Genomic DNA, 20,385 nt, shown 5'->3' on the forward strand with positions numbered 1-20,385 from the left:
TTCCTCTGCATCTTTCCCCTCACTATTCTTGTATGTCCTCTTTCGTTTTTTCCTCCAAACAAACCCTCTCAAATTGAGAAAGCAGAAGAACTCACTCGATGAGAATCCGAATCCAATTATCGCTTCTAACAATAACCCAATACGATACCAGAAGTGATTACACAAAACCTCATTGACTCTTCATTTGTTTGGAAAAGAGCCAAGCATATACTTCTGACGAGGGTTTCTGTCTCAAGTCTAGCTCGCAGGACGTCGCTTAGTCAATTGCGAGAAAAGTTTTCCACCTGCCTGTCACATACGGTTTGTCACACTATATATTAAAATCAGGGACAATCCTTTCTCGGAGTGGACAATCCATTTGAATGCATTGATCAATGCTTGGTGCAACGCTAGTAGAGTGGACCATGCAAGGAACTATCTAATGGAGATGAAAAAATTTAAATCCTGATATAGTTTTCTATAGGACATTCATTGGAGGCCTATGCAAGTTGGGTATGGTGGATGAGGCAGTGAATCAACTGGCGATAATGATTAGAAAGGGTCTCTCACCCACATATGCTCTGTACTATTCACTCATCAAAGCTTGCTGCAAATCAAAGAAAGTTCAAGCCGCTGCCCAGATACTGAACAAAATGCTTAGGGAATGTGTTGTTCCAAGTCATGCAAGTTTTATCTATGGCATGCATCATCTTGGGAAGGTAGGAAAAAAAATTGAGGCATAAAAAGTTCTTGAAGAAGTGATAGATTGTAAATCCTCTGTACATGTTAAAGTATACATAGAAGTAATGTCTGCTCTATTTCAGACCCGTGAAGTGGAAAAATCATTACAATTAGAAGGCAAAATAATTAGAAGAGGTTGTGAAACTAACTTTTTGACTCTGTAAAACAGTGTTTCTCTAAGGGAAAAATTGATGAGGTATCCAATATTTTAGAAGGCATAAACCAAAGATATCCGGTACAAGGTATTACATTATGAAAAAAGTGAAATGGTCAGATTTATTGTTTTTCCAAGGAGACCACTCTTGCTTGAAGGAATGGAGAGGGCTCTGCTCGTAAGAAAGTACTGAACCAAGACCATTGTCAAAAAATGTTGAACCAAGAGTATTGTTAAAAAGCAATGTTGCTTAGTTGCATGAAAATTTAATTGTCCAAAATTTAATTTTGGACTCTTTGCTGGCAAAATTTCATATAAAGGTATGCCCTTTTGCCTTATAACATGATGATTTTAATGAAAATGGAGGAAGGGAATCAACTTCAGAGAATCAAATGAAGTTAAAAAATATTGGATTATCAATTATAATCCATAGGAAGGGAGGAAAATAAAGGGTATGGTTGTGCTTAGCCTAAAACGTTTGCCTCTCATTTGAGAACTTTTCAAAAACTCAACTTTATTTCTGAATCTATAAACACAACTCTAAGTTTACATCTCAATTTACAGGTAAAGATTCGGTTTAAAGCAAATCTAAAAATAAGAATAAGCAAATCCAGAACTAAGAATTTGAAGCATTATTATTGTGGCAGAGCAAGGCAACTAAAATTTGAGTGTGTGGGAACAAAGTGGGATCTAGAACATGGAAAACTCACCAAAAAAAACAGCAAATATTGTGGAAAGCGGAAAAGAGGAAAAAGAGCATCATTCCTTTGTTAATTCTCATACAGAATACAAATTAGATGCATGGTGTGAAGGAAAATGAAATTTACAGGTTTGTGGTTGAAATTTATTGGTGTATCTATACGTGTGGCCCCAAATCATTTGTAGGTATCATACATGTAATTATGGGTAAGGCCATATTTAATTTGATTTATTTGAAACTAGGTTTGTGGTTAATTCCAACCTAGGAAAACTTGATATATAGGTTCAATAACCTTCTTGTGTTGTATGCCCTCATTGTGTAGGCTCAATAACCCTCTTGCTCTGTGTGCCTTTGTTATGTGGGCCAATAACCCCTCTTGAGAGGATGCCTCATTCGAGTTCAACACGAGCTCTCGTTTGTCTCATCTCATCTTGTGGTTGGAATTTTCCCACACTCTTGCATCTATGTTTTAACTTTTAACTTTTCAGCACAATTGTACTTGGGTTTTGCTCTCTCTGGTGCACTTTTGAGGAGGCTATTTCAATATTTTGGGTGAGATTTGATTCCATCACTTCTCTCATTGACCCTTGTAAATATCAATGGTCGTAGGTTATGTAACAAATTCACATGCTTTCATAACTTCTAGTGTTGTAAGTCGCAGCTGCAATAGCAGTTCATTGTGGCACCATAGGTTTTGGTATCAAGTTCTTCTGGATTATCTGCAATTAAATCCATTTCTGGTCATTATTTCAAACCTTCTATCAACAATTCATTTTCAAGACAAGACAATGTCAAGGAAATTAACACGCCTCTCTACTGTTATTTATATTAATATTTATTCAACTATCGTTGGTTGAATGACTATCAACTTTTCCATAGAATTCATCACCCCATAACTCTTTCAGAAACCATTATATTCATCTTGTTCTTAACAGAAACAACCCCCCAATTTTAAGAGTTGTTATCAAGCGCTGGGAGCTATTTCCACAAATGCAACATTTTGGCAAACATTTCTTTATCCACCCAAGACATACACATTCATTTATCCGTTTAAGGCATGTTCACATTCAACAACATTCCAAGAAAAATACAGTGAAACATGGCATGTAAACTAATGCAGCCTTGCAGGTACACACATATCTATTACTATTTCATATTCACAAACTTAACCTATCAATTGCTCATCTGTATATATTCATTGACTTTCAAACTTAATAAACAAAATCAGCCCAAGACAGACTAAGAGTAAGACCTAAGAACTATAATTATCATGGACACCATAAATAACATGCACGAACCAAAGAGGGCCTACAAGGCATAACACTAAAACCATTGATGATGTCAATAACAGAGTGCGTGAGGATGCCATCCCATCATACCGAGAACTTCCAGATTGGAAAAATTTAATAAATAAAATCAGCCTAAGACAGTGACTAAGACTAAGACCTAAGAACTGTAATTATCATGGACACCATAAATAACAAACACAAACCAAAGAGGGCTTACAAGGCATAACACTAAAACCATTGATGATGTTAATAACAGAGTGTAGGAGGATGCTATCGCATCATACCGAGAACCTCCAGATTGGCAAAACTTTGGGCACATGTAATGCCTTATAAACCACTTCGTCCATACACACATAATTAGGAGGGGAGTCTTAATGTGGAATCAGATCCCAACATAAGGATAAGCCACTATATCGATGTGGACTCAGATGTCCAACCATGGATACTTAAGATAAATCCATATGAGGTTTTAGTAGTAAAATTTGCATTCCAACTGCATCACATGCTCGATCAAAGTGTGTCTACAAAGAACTCATGTGACCGGCTTCTGAGGATGGTGAAGTCTCTCAACCCTAAAGTAGTCACAGTAGTAAAACAAGAGGTTAACACTAATAATACACCTTTCATCCCCCAGTCCATGGAAGCATTAAACTATTACTCATCAGTGTTTAAGTCGCTAGATGCTACACTTAAAAGGGATAGCAGAAATCGTATGAATGTTGAAAAACAATGCCTTGCCTGAGACACAGTGAACATAATTGCTTGTGAGGGAGAAGAAAGGATTGAGAGGTATGAAGTTACAGGAAAATGGAGAGCTAGAGTGACTATGGCAGGATTTAGTGTATATCATCTTAGTGCTAATGTTAAGGACACGGTTAAATCTTTGCTCTGTTAATCATATTGCAATAGCTATAAGACTAAGGAAGAAGGAGGAGCTATGTATTTACTATTTTGGATGGTTGGACAAAATTCTCATTGCAACATCTGCTTGGCATTGAGAGGCAACAACTATAAGAATGTTCTTGTACAATAATTTGTTATAATTTATCAATACCATTGTTGAAACTGCATGTGACTTTCATGTGTGTCAGGGAAGAGTTCAGAAACCTGACACAATAACTTATTATAGGGGTAAAAGATGAAAATAATTTAAGGAAACAATGGTTTTTACCTGTCCTGTTCAACCAGGGATAAGATAGTTATTCGTTTGTATTTTGCTTCCTTATCCAGGTAGACAAGAAAATGCTAAGGCTTGCTAAAATCAATGATATGCCTGCCTACATAGTGGGTAATTGGATAGAGATAGTTACTATTTAACTTTCAGGAACTTATACTTCACTAGCTAAAAAATTTTGGATTTTTTTTCTTATGACCTTGAGTACAGAGTTTCATAATCAACTAGAAGAAAAATCAAGTCTATCTTTCAATTGCTTGAACCAGGACTATATCACGGATATTGCAGCAATAAAAGAAATAATTTCAGTCTATAGAAAGGTAGCATAGTAATAACATACTTGAGTTTTCGGGGTGCTTCAAACAATCTCGTCCTAAAGATAGGATTCCAGGTTGTTTGCAGATTTTAATTGGTGAGGTTGGCTCTAATTTTGGAACTTTGTTGGCTCTGCTGCAGGTATCATTTTGCCCCAAATCTTCGCCAAGCCTTTTCCATGGACTCACTAAAGGACTCTCATTTTCTGCATCCTTCATATGAGTAAACCTTCGACCTAGCACTGGTTTTCAATACAAACTTTCAAAGAGAGAAACTGGCAGTTTGGAGCAGGTTACAAGACCTCCTTCTATAATGAACAGAGATGACCCCGGAATGTGGCAAAAGTTCTCCCCTTCAGCCGGTGTTAAAGAAAACAAAGAGCTTCTCTCTGAAATCTCTAACGGCGTGCTTGGATGGCCTAATCTGACCAAAACTACAAAAATGTACCATGAGTTTTCCTCTACGTTGTTATATTGTGAAGGATAGTGTTTCCCTCAATTACTAACCGTTCCAATAGCCCCTGCTTCCTGATCCATTAGTTTTGACTTCTCCAGAAACTAAAGAGCATTAACGATTCTATTCCATTACACAAAGATGAGCTGGAAGGGAAAACCCTTCGGAGCACAGTATTTCATGTTGAGGTATCAAATTCTTGGTTCCATGGAAATAGAAACCGCATGAAGATATCTACGAACCACTTGAACATCAAAAATGTTCAATCTCAAAACTCTGAAGTAAATTTGTAAAGAATGTAGCATTAGCATTCTTGGCTTAGTGAAATCCCTAATTTTCTATCCTATTTGCCTGTCTTAAAAATCTCACGAAAACCTATAAAGACTGTGCCATTGTGTACGCTTAGCCTCTAAAAGCCCTAGCTTTCTATCTTCTTCTGTGTAATTTGAATAGAACACCATCAAATACCAGAATTATCAATTCCCATTCTCCAAAAATTTTAAATGTGCGGAACTGAGACAGAAATCATTCAATCAAACCACTCGAAATGCATCTGAATGCTGATCCATTAACTTAAAGAACTTCTTCCCAAACTCTGCCATTTTTTAAACAAAATTTTGAGCACAACCTTGTCTAGTCCATTTATAGAGAGCGTTAGTTTATGAAATCTTGCCTGTAAGCCAAAATAGAGTCAAAATTTTCCATTGAAAGCTCAGAATAACTGAACCAGAAATAACCCTTGTGAAATTTTCTGCTTAAAACATTGTTTTGAGCACGGCCTCTTTCTTCAGATTTATTTTAGATAATACGGTAGCTTATTTAATGAAATATTTCCAGAAAGTTGAAATATGGCAAATTTTTCCAATCAAGAACTCTAAATAATTTCATTAGGACAAGGCGTAGAGGATTCATGACGACGACAAGAAAATAATGGCGCTTTACAATTTTAGCACTCTCTTGCAGAAAAATACCTTTTCTGAAATCGTTTTGACCACGAAGAAACGCAGATGAACTGTTGGAAGTCGTGCAGAGAGAGATCTGGTGGCTCGTGGATCGATTCTGGGGCAATGTTTATGCGATTGCAAACCATGATTGTTCATATGCGAGCTACTGAGCTCGTTGAGAGGGATACGTGCAATGGCGCCAAACTACCAAGAGGATTTTAATTTAAAGGCAGGATAGAATATCTACCGTCCGATCATGTCATCGACGGCCATATATTTGTGTTTCAGTAAAACGGATTTTCAAAGAATTTGAAATATTATACATTTTATAGAATTTGAAATATTATACATTCTATTATTTAAGATGAATAATAGTTTTACTTTGGAAAAATAATTGGGCACATCAAATAAAATATTGATGCGACGGACATAGAACTCCGAAACAATAATGCACCCTTCTCTTACTCCAAAACAATAATGCACCCTTCTCTAGCTGATGTGTCAATGCTTTCTTTGAAGTGGAACTTAAAGAATTAAGTAATTATTCATTACTAAATTGGGATTTTATATAAATTAATTGATTATTTATTAATGTTAATTTCATTTTATAATTTTATAGTAATTTTTAACAGATTTTTGTTAAAGATAATTATTTGAGCTATTATTGTATCAAGATTTTTGTTGTGTCTTTTATTATTATATTTTAATCCACTTTAAACATGCTCAAAATATGTTTTCATCTTCATTTGTGGAGATTATCTACTTGCATATTCAAAAAGTTTTGATGTAGTTTTTGCCTTGAAAAATGATTATTGTGATTGTAATGGTAAGAAATTATTCTATAAACAGTGTTAAGTGTTATTTAGAATAAATGAGAAATTCTTTTTGAATATATAAGACTAATCTTTGAGAGAATAGATATATATTCCCTAATTATCACATAAACAAGGGGTTAATCTTGCATTTAGTGCTTTATCTCTGTAGAGTTTCGCTAAACAAAGGGAATACCTCCTCCCGCGTGACTTCGATTGTCCCTCCCTCTTACAGGATTGCAAAGCATTAAGAATTGATTCTTCTTTATTTTAAAGATGTAGTCTTGTCGAATATACCAAAAACATAGTAGGATTCTTTCATTATTGACAAAATCAAGCACATGTGCAAGGGAAGTATTCATCTATGGATGGTTAACAAGTTCATTAATAACTACAAGAAAACACTTCAAACTATGTATTTAATGATCTCTAGTCATCATCTAAAGAGTTCAAGAATCAAATCAATTCCAACCTAAGTTCTAAGTATATGGTAAACCTCTACTCTAGAGGTTCTATTATTGTAAAATTTCACAACTATGGAAGTTGTGGCAAGGTCTCAAAGGAGGGACTTTCTTTTTGGGGCAAAACTAACCTTTTTTCAAAAGATAGTTTCTATAATTGAATCCATCTTCAATATCCATTTCTTCAACCCCACTCTGGATTTGAATATTGAATCCCCCCTACTTATTTTGGGATGAGATGATCTTTCAAAAGCCAACATAAATATATTGGGGACTTACAACAATATACAAACTAAGCAAGGACGGGTATACACACATGTGTTAGAATTTGAATTGAATTTGACTTGAGCAAAGGTATAACAATGCATATTTAATTAAATATTGGTGATTTTAACAACCACGTCCATTAGATTAAAATAATGATACTTTATGTGTATCTATATGCAAAGACAAAATACTTGAAAGGCACCTTCCCAACAACAAAGGTCATTATAAGAAAAATGGAAAAATAACAAGTTGATGGGTGGTATGATTGAATGAAGAATCAAAGGGCAAGAAAGAAGAGACATACAAGTTTAGTCCTAATAAAATATTTTATGGCCCCTTCCAAGGAGTGCGTTATTAAGAGGGACACAAACATGATCATGGAGTCTGTGCTAAACTCTTATGGGAGAAATAGGAAGCATGTGAATGAGAGATTATGGATTTCAAAAGAGAAATCATGTTATTCAATCCAATAGAAGCAAGGGGATTGGTGCTACTTGAGACTCCATAAGCTCTAAAGCAATTGGTGAAAGAAAGAAGTCTAAAAGATAAATGCAAAGAAAGGAATATCCATCTATGTACAAATCTACAATAAATAAATTCAAAATTATACAGTGTAATTTCCATATAGACAATGTTAGGTGCCTATAACACTAGTGATTCCCCATTACTAGTGTCATTGTGGCCCTTACTGTTATTGTTGTGCCCTTATTGTCCCCATATTGTTATTATTGTGCCCCATAGAAGCCCACTATTGTTATTTTTGTGCCCTTATATTATTATTGTTATGTTGACTTTGATTATATTGTGACCCCTTAGACTCCTATATATAGAAATGAGGCTTTGTCATTTGTATCATCCAATAATTGTTCTTTTGTGTAATGTAAAGGAGGTTGCCCCCTCAAAGAGGCTGATTTCTAAGTTGTTGATCTATCTTTTATATCTTTTTGTGAGTTGGTTTCATAACAGACAACCTAGGTTCGAACCCTAAAAAGTGTAGGGTCTTTGTGAGTGTTTGTGAGGGAATGTGTTTGACAACACATAATTGGATTCCCTTCATCATCAAAGAGACATGTGTCCCAAAAGTCAATTTGGTTTAAGTGGATGTTAATATGATACATTGTATATTTTCTGAGGGTAGTAGCACAATTGGAAAAAAGCATGTTGGCAAGCCCTTGTGTATCCAAGTGATCGAAAGTTCAATCCCCCAGACATATCTCACCAATTGAACTTAAAAAAAATATGATACATTGTATATTGCAAAGCCATTAAGTTAAGTAATGACCTTGGCTAACCCAAATATTTAATTAGAATTTAAGCTCAAACACAACATTAGAAATGAAACCTTCACTCTAGATCTAAGGATATAGGAGTCAACATTGGATATTGGATACAAGACAAGGTGATCAAATGTATCTCTTGGACTAGCATTTTTTACAAAGGAATACAAATTTTAATGCTTATATTAACATGTATGTATAATATAATAATGAAATAGTCACTCTTTAGTTCATGGATAAAAGTGTTGGTGTGGAAGGAAATCTCGAGGGATGTGTCACTATAGTCATAAAAATTGCATTTATTGTGGCACATGGAGAACTTATTAATTGGGTGTAGCTTTAAAAATGGATAGGAGTGTTATCCTCCCCACCTAACTGCAATACCTACAAATGACATATTTAGTGATTAATGAGTATATTGTTGTAATAATTTTGAACCCTGTGTTAAGAAATCCCTATGCAATCCAATTTAACTTAGGTACCATCCTCAAAATGAGGAGAAGTCATTTGTGGGTTTCCTTAGAATGTGTATTTCAAGGAAGAATGTGTACTTTGTCGATATGTTGAAAGGTTTTACGGTCTTTGTGTTTTAGTGTACCATGTCATGTTTGGCATTGAGCGTTGGGTGTGTTGGAAGCCAACTCTTGGTAAATTCAAATACACTTGTCCTAAGGAGGGAGTTGGGGTTTTAAGGTTCTCTGGTTGTAAAAGCTTTCAAGTCAATGTTTTTCATCCTCTTCTTGCATATTGCAGCCTTTGCAGCCTCAAGGCCATTCGATGAGTTGGTGGTCATGCTTAAGGTTTTCATCCTATTCTTGCATTGTGCTTAAGGTTGATTGGTACCTTGTTCCATGAATTATGATCAACTTTGGGTCCTCTTTCAGTAGACACCTCCTAGCCACAGTATTAAAGGCAACATATTGGTTTCCTTTACTAATTTTAGCTTGTAATAAATTTAGATGTAATGGTTGTCACACGCGTTCATATGAAACTATCTCATAACAAAGCTAACACAAGCACTTCTACCCATGCCTACATCACATCACAGAGGAGGAATCAATCAATATTATTCAATATCCCGCATTCGAGTATCCCTCCTTTGAGGATTCAATCCAACATTTATGGAGATCAGGTCATCCATTTACAATAACTAGCTTTGCCATATAGCATGTTCATATTCCTATTGTCATGGCCGAAAGTACCACCGACATATATCTTATGCAATACGAATAAATAATTAGAACGCCTCAATGGATGCAATTCATCCTATAATGCATAATGCATATATTAGATAACCCGAACCATAGGCTCTACCGTTTCAAAAAAAATCATTTATCATACATAATCAATAATCCGTCTGCCACAGTTGCATGACACGTTAACATGTGTATCTTGGGGATTATGCACAATTAATCAGAAGCGCATCATTGGATGCATAGCACAAATAACTTGTACCATAGTTTATACAGTCGAGCCTTAACCACAGTTAACAAATTTGCATAGCGGCTCAAGCAGGACTATTCACTATCTTAACAAAAGACAGGTTAACACCAATTCTACACAAGATCCACATACTGTGACTGTAATTAGAATTTCATTTATGTGCATCCATAAAATCATCTCATTAACGCCACATGCAATGCATTTAAAACTCAAGCAAATTCTCTCATATGCTAAGGAATTTATAACATATAGGGTAAGAAACCAACATACAGAACAATCCACGCAAGTGAGTCAAACTAGATCAAAAGAGAGAACGACACTTGGAAAACAGAGCACCGCTACCCAACCTAGAAATGACTCTTCAGTTCACCACCGAGTCGAGGTTCTTGCCATGGATCAACCGCCTCCAATTGATCTATGCAATGGGTATTTAATACCTTCTTTCATGATATGGTTTCCATTAGCGGTGTCTCGCTTTTATGGATCTTTTTATCCATTTGCGTAGGCTTATCTCATAAAAGCTCACCTTTCTCTCCCATGAGGATTTTCCTCATAGAAGATTGCCTTTCTCTCCCGCACAACTTTTATGTTTTTCTCAATGGATATTTATCTCCAATCCATCCAACTTATCTAGAATTAAATCGAGAAGCTTTACCATGAAAGAATTATCCTTTCCCATTCACCAATGTGATTTGGCAAGAATCTCATCTCTTGGTGTCTCACTTTTCCAAGTGATTAATTTATTAATAATGTATTTACTTTTTATATTACACATCATACCTAGCTTTTCTCAGCTTAGGTTTGCAAAGTTTGACACACAAGGGAGGGGTGTTACATTTTGGATCCCTCTCTTTCCTTAAGATCCCTCCAACTGCAGCTAGAGTTCTTAGATGACTGTAAGGAGGAAGCCCCTATTGGAAAGGGACAGATAGTTTGAAGGTGTCTATCTTGTTGGTAATTCCTATATCGAAAAGTTGTATTTTCATAGTCCAGGGGTTGGGAATACACAATTCCCATCCACTTGAGCTCAATTTTATCTCGGAAAACTTCATTGGGATCTACCTAAACACATATGCAAACATAGGTGAAAATTCCTTTCAAAAGTCTTTCCCTGTCTACTTTTACGAATCTTCCAATAAAATTGCCCACTTTTTCTAAGAGATCTAGATGGGTAAAGTGAATGGGAAAACTGGGAATCTTACCCATACTAGAGTAGTCATCGGCAACATAGTGAGAGGATTGAAGTTGGGAAACCATGGCTTCACTAGAAGACCAACTCATCCCCAAAACCATGGACCTTGGTCAAGGATTTTTTTCTTATCCTCAAGACATTTTAAGATCATCACAAAAAAACACGGGTCTACATCCACCCAAACCGGCGTTCATCCAATCCTATCATAATCGAACAGAAAAACACTACTTTTTCAATAGAAAATGGGGAATAAAAGTATCACCCAAGGATAATGACCATTGCATCAAGCGCTCAATCATAAGGGAGGAGAAATAATTTGACAATCACACGTCCTTGATTTCTGTTGATTTAACTCTGAACACTCACGTAATATTCTCTTGCTTGGCGAATTAAACACCACTGCATGGAATGGACGAGGATTGAGCCGAACCCTGGATGAAGCCCACTTCATTCACATCTAAACACAAAACTATATATACGTCAAAGCTATTACAATAGATTCTGACTGTCAACACCTCGAGGTTCTGTTTATATGTGGCTACCTTTTATGGTTACTATTGAATGTGTGATTGGCAATAGTAATGGCAACTTAGGGCTGCCAAATTTCCTTCGATTCCCTCACTACATCCTAACGCAAATAGTTATTCAATGCCTTGGTTGTCTTTCAAAATTGGTAGGCAACATCTTCTTTGATATTTCTCGATGGTTTTAATTCCACTACAATCACAACTTTCATTTACATAAACTTCGTGTTTTCGCACGAGCGACGATCGTTCCAAGGTGAAATGTCACTTGGATGGTTTCAATGTTGTTGACCCATCATAACTAACTAATGGATATGCCCATTACAATTTTATACCACCCCATTATCAATATCAATTATGCATGGGAACCAATTAAAGCAACTTTTCACATTAATTTTATATGAGCATGAGAACATGTGTTAACAAGCAGCCCATAAAGCCTCATTTTGAATGCCATAGTCACTTAGAAGGAATTCCTCTTGTAGTAGCATCCTCCCTACTAAACTTTGCTAGTGCTAACATTAGAACCACCATTACAACAAGATATCTTTCTAGTGTTGACAACACCATTATAGTAAGATACCTCAAGAGAGATAGAAAATTTAAAAAGTATGATAGTAATACGTATCCAGAAGATGGTATTGAAACTAGTAATTGTTCACGAATCCATAAGATTGTAAGGTCATTCTCATTATCATAATCATTGTCATCATCATCACCATCATCCTTGTCATTGTTATTGCCATCATTACATTATCATCATAATCACCATTCATGCCATCATCATCATCATTATGGACATTGTTTTCAATTGTTCATAATTGTAGATGTTGTAAGAAATATCATCAACCCAAAAAATGTGATCGTGCTAGAAAAGGGTTGTTTAGGACACATTGATATACGTAAGAGAAATAACAACTCTATTTTTGACAGATGATCGATGATGATCATCATCACCACCATTATCATCGTCATTGTCATTTTTATCATCCCAAAGGGTTGTTTAGGACACATTGATATACGTAAGAGAAAAAACAACTCTATTTTTGACAGATGATCGATGATGATCATCATCACCACCATTATCATCGTCATTGTCATTTTTATCATCCCCATCATCATCATTAATGTAATTTCTATCGACATTGTTGTAATCATGAATCATCATCATTCATGCCATTATTGTTTTTTATGATGACCTAGATGAAAATGATGATCATGACACCAAAGATAATGCTTATGATTATGACAATGACAACATCTAAAATTGGGAAGATTCGCCAACGTCATTAGCATTGTCATCATCATAATCATTGTCATTGTAACCACTATCGTCTTTATCATCATAATCACAATTCATGTCATCGCCATCATCTTCATTTTCGTCATTGTCAATATTATTGACATTTTCATCAATTGTTCATAATTGTCAATTGCATAAGGAATATCATCAATGCAGAAAATATGATGAGTGTTGGAAAAGGGATGCAAAAGCGAACATAGAAATGGGGGCAACAATAGAAGTAAAATTGGATGAAAAGTGGATACAACATAAGTAGATGCACAACAACATGAAAAACCTGACACAAAAGTGGATGCAAAAGTAGATGCAGTTGTCAATGCAAACTTGGATGCAAACATGAAGGCAAAAGTGGAAGCAAACATGGGTCCAATGGTAGGTGTAAAACTTGGCACAAATTGTGGTGAAACAAATGTGGATGCAACAATGGAAACAAAAGTATATGCAAAAATGGATGAAACAAAAGTGGATGCAATAGGGGATGCAAACGTGGAAGCACATGTGGCTGCAATGGTAGGCGCAAGATATGGTGCAACAAAAGTGGATGTAACAATAGACAAAAAATATGCAAAATAAGATGCAAAAATGGATGTAAAAGTGGAAGCAAACATTGATGCAACAGGCAAAAAAAAATTGGATGCAAAAAATGGATATAATGTAAGTAGATGCAAAATTAGATACAAAACGAGATGCAAAACCCAATGCATAAACCTGACATAAAAGTGGATGCAAAAATAGATGCAATTTTTGATGCAAAAGAGGATGTGAACATGGATGCAAAATTGGAAGCAAACGTGGATACAACAGTGAGTGCAAAACATGGTGCAAATTGTGGCATAAAAAAAGTGGATGTAATGATAGATGCAAAAAAAGAATCAAAGTATGATGCAAATGAAGATGTAAAAAGGGATGCAAAAAGTGAAATTTAAAATGGGTGCAACAGTGGATGCAAAATTGTGTGCAAAAGTGGATGCAATAGAAGTCGATGCAAAAGTAGATGCAAAATGAGACACAAAACCCGATGCAAATCCCGGTCCAAAATTGGATACAAAAAGGGATGCAAAAATAGATGTAGTAGTTGATTAAAACCTAGACGCAAATGAGGATGCAAACATGGATGAAAAATTATAATCAAAAGTGGGTGCAAAAGGAGGTGCCAAACTAGGCGCTAATTGTGGCACAAAAATATTAGATGCAATAGTGGGTACAATAATAGATGCAAAAGATGATGTAAATATGGATGCCAAACAAGAGGGAAAAGTGGATGCAACAAAAGTAGATGCAAAATTTTATGCAAAACTAGACACAAAACACGATGTAAAACTTGGCGCAAAAGGGATGCACAAATGGATGAAAAAATGGATGCAAAAAATGATTTAAAAAAGGATGCAAAAGTCGATGCAAAAGTTGATGCAAGTGTAGGTGCAAAAAGTGGATGCAAAAGTATGTCAAACAAAATTAGGTGCCAAACTTGACGCAAAACCTGGAACAAAACCTGGTGTAATGGATGACATAAAACTTGGCATAAAATTTGGTGCAAAATGTGGTGCAAAACCTATTGCAATACCTGGTGCTAAACTTGGTGTAAGATTTGGTGCAAAACTTGATGCAAATTTTGTGTCATGTTTTGCACCATATTTGATAAATGGATGCAAATAGCACCAAAAATGGGCTCTAGATGCAAAAAAAGAAGTAAAAAGGGACGCTAATCGCTGGTTTTGTTGTAGTGATCACATTGCTCTATCACTCGAGGGCTTCCTCGAGCAATATTTTGAAAGGATCTCCTGCCCCCTTGTCTTTCTTTTCTTTCACTGTGGGAGGCCGTTGAGATTTACGAGGCTGGTCTTGCAAAGGTTCAACCAATTGGAACCCTAACTCCTTACACCCTGACCTCATTGGGGACATATAAAGAAAAACAGAGAAAGAGAAGACCACTCTGATACCACTAATCAAGAGTTATGTAGGGATGCAACGAAATACATAAATACACATCTACATAGAGATGCAACAGAAATAAAACTTCATTTCATTTATATCAAAGAACTAAAATATACTTACATACAGAAATGGAAATAAACTAGCTCGTGTGATGGTATCTTATCTCTAAGAAGAGATGTGGTGGCTACATGCCTCTGAAGTGTGTTACAATGTGGCTCAAAGGCCTATTTATTATTGAGAAATAATGGAAAACCCTAAACATCCAAAAAACTAACCCTAGGAGCTGAAGCGCCAAATCTATGGGCCCCGTTTGGGTAAATTGGTGCATCAACTTCTTGGGGTCGTAACTTTCGCATACGATCTTCATTTGACGCGTACAATTCCTCATTAGAAAGATCTATTTGAGGACTACAACATTTGACTACAAACATGGGTCAAAGTCTCTTGATTACTTGTTTTCCAAAAAAAATTCGTCTAGGGCCTCAAAATGGCTCCGGATGTTTAGGACCTGAAAAACTGCCAAAAATAGTAAACTGTGCTACAATTAAGGAAACTGAAAAACTAAAAGAAAGAGTGGTGGGGGTATAAGTGGAATAATCGGTTGGCCACCAATAACCACCAGGATCACACCGTTAACAGGAACATAAGTCTAAGAACTCAACAACTTCTTCTCGTAGTATGAAATTATATGTTGTCCCTTCTTAGGTCTCTTTTAAATATTAGGGATGCCCATCTCTCTAAAACCTTTTCCTCAACTCTCCTATAATCTTCTATTAGAAAATAATAATATTAAATTCTCCCAATGGGGAGTTCAATGGTTGAATCTTGTGGGAATGATTGTTCTTATAAATTCATTTATCCCTTCCCTTCTTATCTTTCAGTTTACAACTCTTTTAGCCCCTAATGGAGTTAGAGATTCAATTCTCAAAGACATTAATTTTTTCTTATGGCAAGGAGGAATGGCTAACACTAAAAGACTTCATTTCTTAAAATGGGTAGTGGTGAGAACATCAAAACTACATGAAGTATTAGGAATCATAGATATTTCCCTTGTGAATTTGGCATTGGCTGGAGAGCTAGTTTGGAGATTGGTTACTGGTCAAAATTATTGGTGAAATCAAGTCATAATAAAGAAATATATTTAGGGAAACAAAGAAAACTATTTGGATTCAACCTCTTCATTCAAGGAAGGATCTTAAATTTAGAGATTAATCTTCGCCAGCTACCCTTAGTTATCCTAGATTCCTATAAAAGGGCATGATATTTGTACACGTATCAACTCTTTTTAGGGAAAACCACCTGTAAAGAACCAACAAAATTTAGCTCTCCTCAAAAATTGGATGTTCCCTCAAAATAAAGCCAACTTGTTTAACACCTCCCTGTGGTCATATAATGGAAAATGGGTCAATTATTTATGTGAATATGTTCCTATAATTTTTTCTCCTGTTGTACAAGAACTTGAAAAGGCTTTCCCTAGGTATGTCCCTTCCCTATTTCTAGAATGTAATCGAAGATGCTGGGTCTTGTGCTATATTTAGTAAAACGAGTTTACAATACTCCCCATTTCCATAATAGGATCCCTTCTAAAGTAGTTATGTGGTCTAGGATATGGAATTATGATAGTCTTCATAAAGTGAAGATTTTTGTTGGATGTTAGGAAAAAAATTCCTTGCAACTAAAAACCTCTATAAACATTGAATAAGTGGTACCCTTAGTATGTGTTGCGCAAAGAAAATAGAGAAACTATTTTTCAAATTTATAAGGTGCAAATTCACAAAATATCTTTGGGAGTTTGCTAGGCATTTCCCATAGGATGGATTGTCCTTCCAATATTTCTCATTTTTTTTTATTCATGGCAAAAGGGATATATTGGTTCTCTCTCTAACAAAACTCTTCTCATGATAATTTGTTTGGCCCTAACCAAATATATTTGTTGGAAAAATTGGCTTCCAAGAAACAAGGAAATATTTCATTATATATTTCTAGGCTACAGGTAGTTGTTATTTGGGCCACTACTTTATTAGTGGAGTATTTTAGCTCAACTTCCTCCCCATTCTCTCCCTCCTTTCCCCTTGATTCCGAGGAGGAAGCTTGGTTAAGGTAATAAACACTTAATAATAGACTCCAAGGGATGGTGTAAAACAACGTAGCTGGCAGCTTTTGACTCCCTTGAGAGGAGCTTCCTCTCTAGCTATCTCAACAAGATAATTCAATTTTATTTGTTGATGGGGCATCGAAAAGTAAGCCATGGGTGATAGATATGGGGGCATAATTTTTCTCGTTGAAGGAAAATTAAAAATTACATATTCGTGGTATCTTGAGACTATCTCTAACAACCAAGCAAAGGACCATGGTCTATATCTAGGTCTTCTTTAGGCTTCCTCGTTAAATCTTCATCAAATTACTATGATAGACGATTCTTGCATTCTAATTTAACACTTGAAATATGGCTCCAACTTTATTGATGATAGACTCCATTCTTCTCCAAAAAGATTCAATTTTTATCCACTAATTTTGAGGAAACTCTAATTTTCACATTCTCGGCAATAATAATGATAAAGATGATAAACAAAATAATTTTGGAGCTAAGTTGAAATGAAGGGAACTTACGATTAACGAATAACCACACTGCCCCCCACTCCTTAATGCTGAGTGTTAATGGTTATCATGTCATATATGAACGCGTGGTAGAGCTAAAAGCACCAATAATTAAGGAGGTTTTTGGAATGTAAATTTTGTTTAATTTTGGACTTCTTTTGGAAGCTCTTGTCCTAAAAATGATAGAGTTAGTTGTTTTAGTTCATAGATGAATATGTTTTCAATTGGTTGGCTCAGTGTGCACTTACAGAGACCATTGAGCTTCATAGGTCAAATTTTATGATTATAATATAATATTGTTGCATGTTTCATGTATATTTTTAATATAAATTTCTCAATTATTGTTTATAGACGTGTATTTTCGAATAGAGCTTCCATAATTTTAATTTAATTATCAAAAATTATAAAGCCGATAGTAGAGATTTAACATCCATGGAATATTCTAGAATATTCTTAGTGGAAGTGAGAGAGAAATAATTAAGATTTATCTCAAGTAGTTATGCCCTTTCTGTAGTTTTAATTAAATTCATTAACTAAAAAGCAGTTGTAACATGAGCATGTAGTTTTAATTAAATTCATTAATTAAAAAGCAGTTGTAACATGAGCATGTGTCATATTAACATGAGTATTAAAAGCAGTTGTAACATGAGCATGTGTCATATTAACATGAGTATTGTTTTTTTAAGCATGTAGTATTAGTAATTGTCTGCGTTACCTCAATTATATTCTAATTATTAATTTTTATTATATTTTTATTTGTATGTATTTTGACCAAGTCAAAATGTTTACATAAGAGGATAGGACAGGACATTACAACGTTTCTTCCACACAACACTTGTACTATGTAATATTCATAAACATAATAGCGTTACCTTCTCCTCAACCTCCTCTAGTTAAAATTACAAACCATTCTTAATCCAATAAAAAACAATAACCTTATACACATGTTAATGAATTTGGTAATTTATACCCTAATCTAATTTTCACAATGTCCAAATTACTTTAACAATAACAAATTACGACTTTCTCTTCAACTTCCTCCGGTTAAAATTACAAACCATTCCTAACCCAATAAAAAAAATAACCTTATATACATATTAATAAATTTGGTAATTTATATCTTAATTTAATTTTCACAATGTCGAAATTACTCTAAAAGAAGTATGTACAGCGTCATTCTTATCCGTGTCCAAATTACTCTAACAATAACAAATGACGAATTCACTGCTATTATAAAGAAGTATATGCCATAGCCGACAGCCTCATTCTTATCCGTCTCACACGTTCACATACACTGCAATTTGAATTGGCCGTCACACATTCTTCTACATCTCTGTCAAACTACGTAGTCCACGTAATTTCTTATTATATTCTTCCATGAGATAGAGAGAGTGGATACAAACGGATTTTTTCCAATCAAATCAATCACAAACTTTATTATTGATGGTGTAAATCACTTAAAAACACTCCATAAAATACTTCAGATCCTATAATGTGTCCCATTTATACAACAATAAATGCAATAATGTGTCTCATTTATACAACCATAAATACAATATATGTTTACGAACATATAAGAGATTTAAAAGACTCATATTTGTTTTCTAAAAAAGGTTATTTAGGGTTTTCAAATCGCTCTAGAAGTTTAGTATCTGAAAAATTGTCAAAAATAGTAAATTGTGCTACAAATAAGGAAACTGAAAGAAAGAGTGGTGGGGTCTAAGTGGAATAGGCGGGTGGCCACCAATATCTACCTCGATCACACCGCCAACAAGAACATAAGTCTAAAAACTCAACAACTTCTTCTCATAGTATGATATTATATGTTGTTCCTTCCTCGATCTCTTTTAAATATTAGGGATGCCCCCCTCTCTAAAACCTTTTCCTCGACCCTCCTAGTATCTTCTATTAGAAAATAATAATATTATGGTTGAATCCTATGGGAATGGTTGTTCTTATAAATTCATTCATCTCTTCTCTTCTTATCTTTCAGTGTACAACTCTTTTAGCCCTTAATGGAGTTAGAGATTCAATTCTCAAAGATATTAAAATTTTCTTATGGCAAGAAGGAATGACTAGCACTAAAAGACTTCATTTTTTTAAATGGGTAGTGGTGAGAACACCAAAAGTGCTTGAAGGATTAGGAATCAAAGATATTTTCCTTATGAATTTGGCATTGGTTGGAGAGCTAGTTTTGAGATTGGTTACTGGTCAAAATGATTGGTGAAATCAAGTCCTACTAAAGAAATATCTTTGGGGAAACAGAGAAAACTATTTCGATTCAGCCTCTTCATTCAAGGAAGGATCTTAAATTTAGAGATTAATCTTGGCCAACTACCCTTTAATCAGTTATTAGTTATCCAAGATTCCTATAAAAGGGCATGATATTTGTGCATGTATCAACTCTTTTCAGGGAAAACCACCTCTCAAGGACCAACAAAATTTAGCTGTCCTCCAAAATTAGATGTTCCCTCAAAATAAAGCCAACTTGTTTGACACCTCCTTGGGGTCATATAATGGAAAATGGGTCAATTGTTCATGCGAATATGTCCCTATAAATTCTTCTCCTATTGTACAAGAACTTGAAAAGGGTTTGCCTAGGTATGTCCCTTCCCTATTTTTAGCATGTAATCAAAGATGACAGGTCTTGTGCTATATTCATTAAAACGAGTCTACAATGCTCCCTATTTCCCTAATAGGATCCCTCCTAAAGTAGTTATGTGGTCTAGGATATGGAATTATGATGGTCTTCGTAAAGTGAAGATTTTTGTTGCATGTTAGCTCAGAACAAGAATCCTTACAACTAAAAGCCTTGTTGGAAAAT

The 20,385-nt window shown here is 35.0% G+C and overlaps 1 pseudogene; it reads left to right on the forward strand.

The window, feature by feature from the left end:
• Nucleotides 1-494: 494 nt before the first annotated feature.
• On the forward strand, nucleotides 495-3,861 carry LOC149228919 (scarecrow-like protein 1 pseudogene; annotated as a pseudogene).
• Nucleotides 3,862-20,385: the final 16,524 nt, after the last annotated feature.

This window comes from Pinus tabuliformis, chromosome J, assembly GCF_031772625.1.
Source record: "Pinus tabuliformis cultivar Carrire ecotype Pingquan chromosome J, CPIR1, whole genome shotgun sequence".
In the NCBI taxonomy this organism is placed as follows: domain Eukaryota; kingdom Viridiplantae; phylum Streptophyta; class Pinopsida; order Pinales; family Pinaceae; genus Pinus; species Pinus tabuliformis.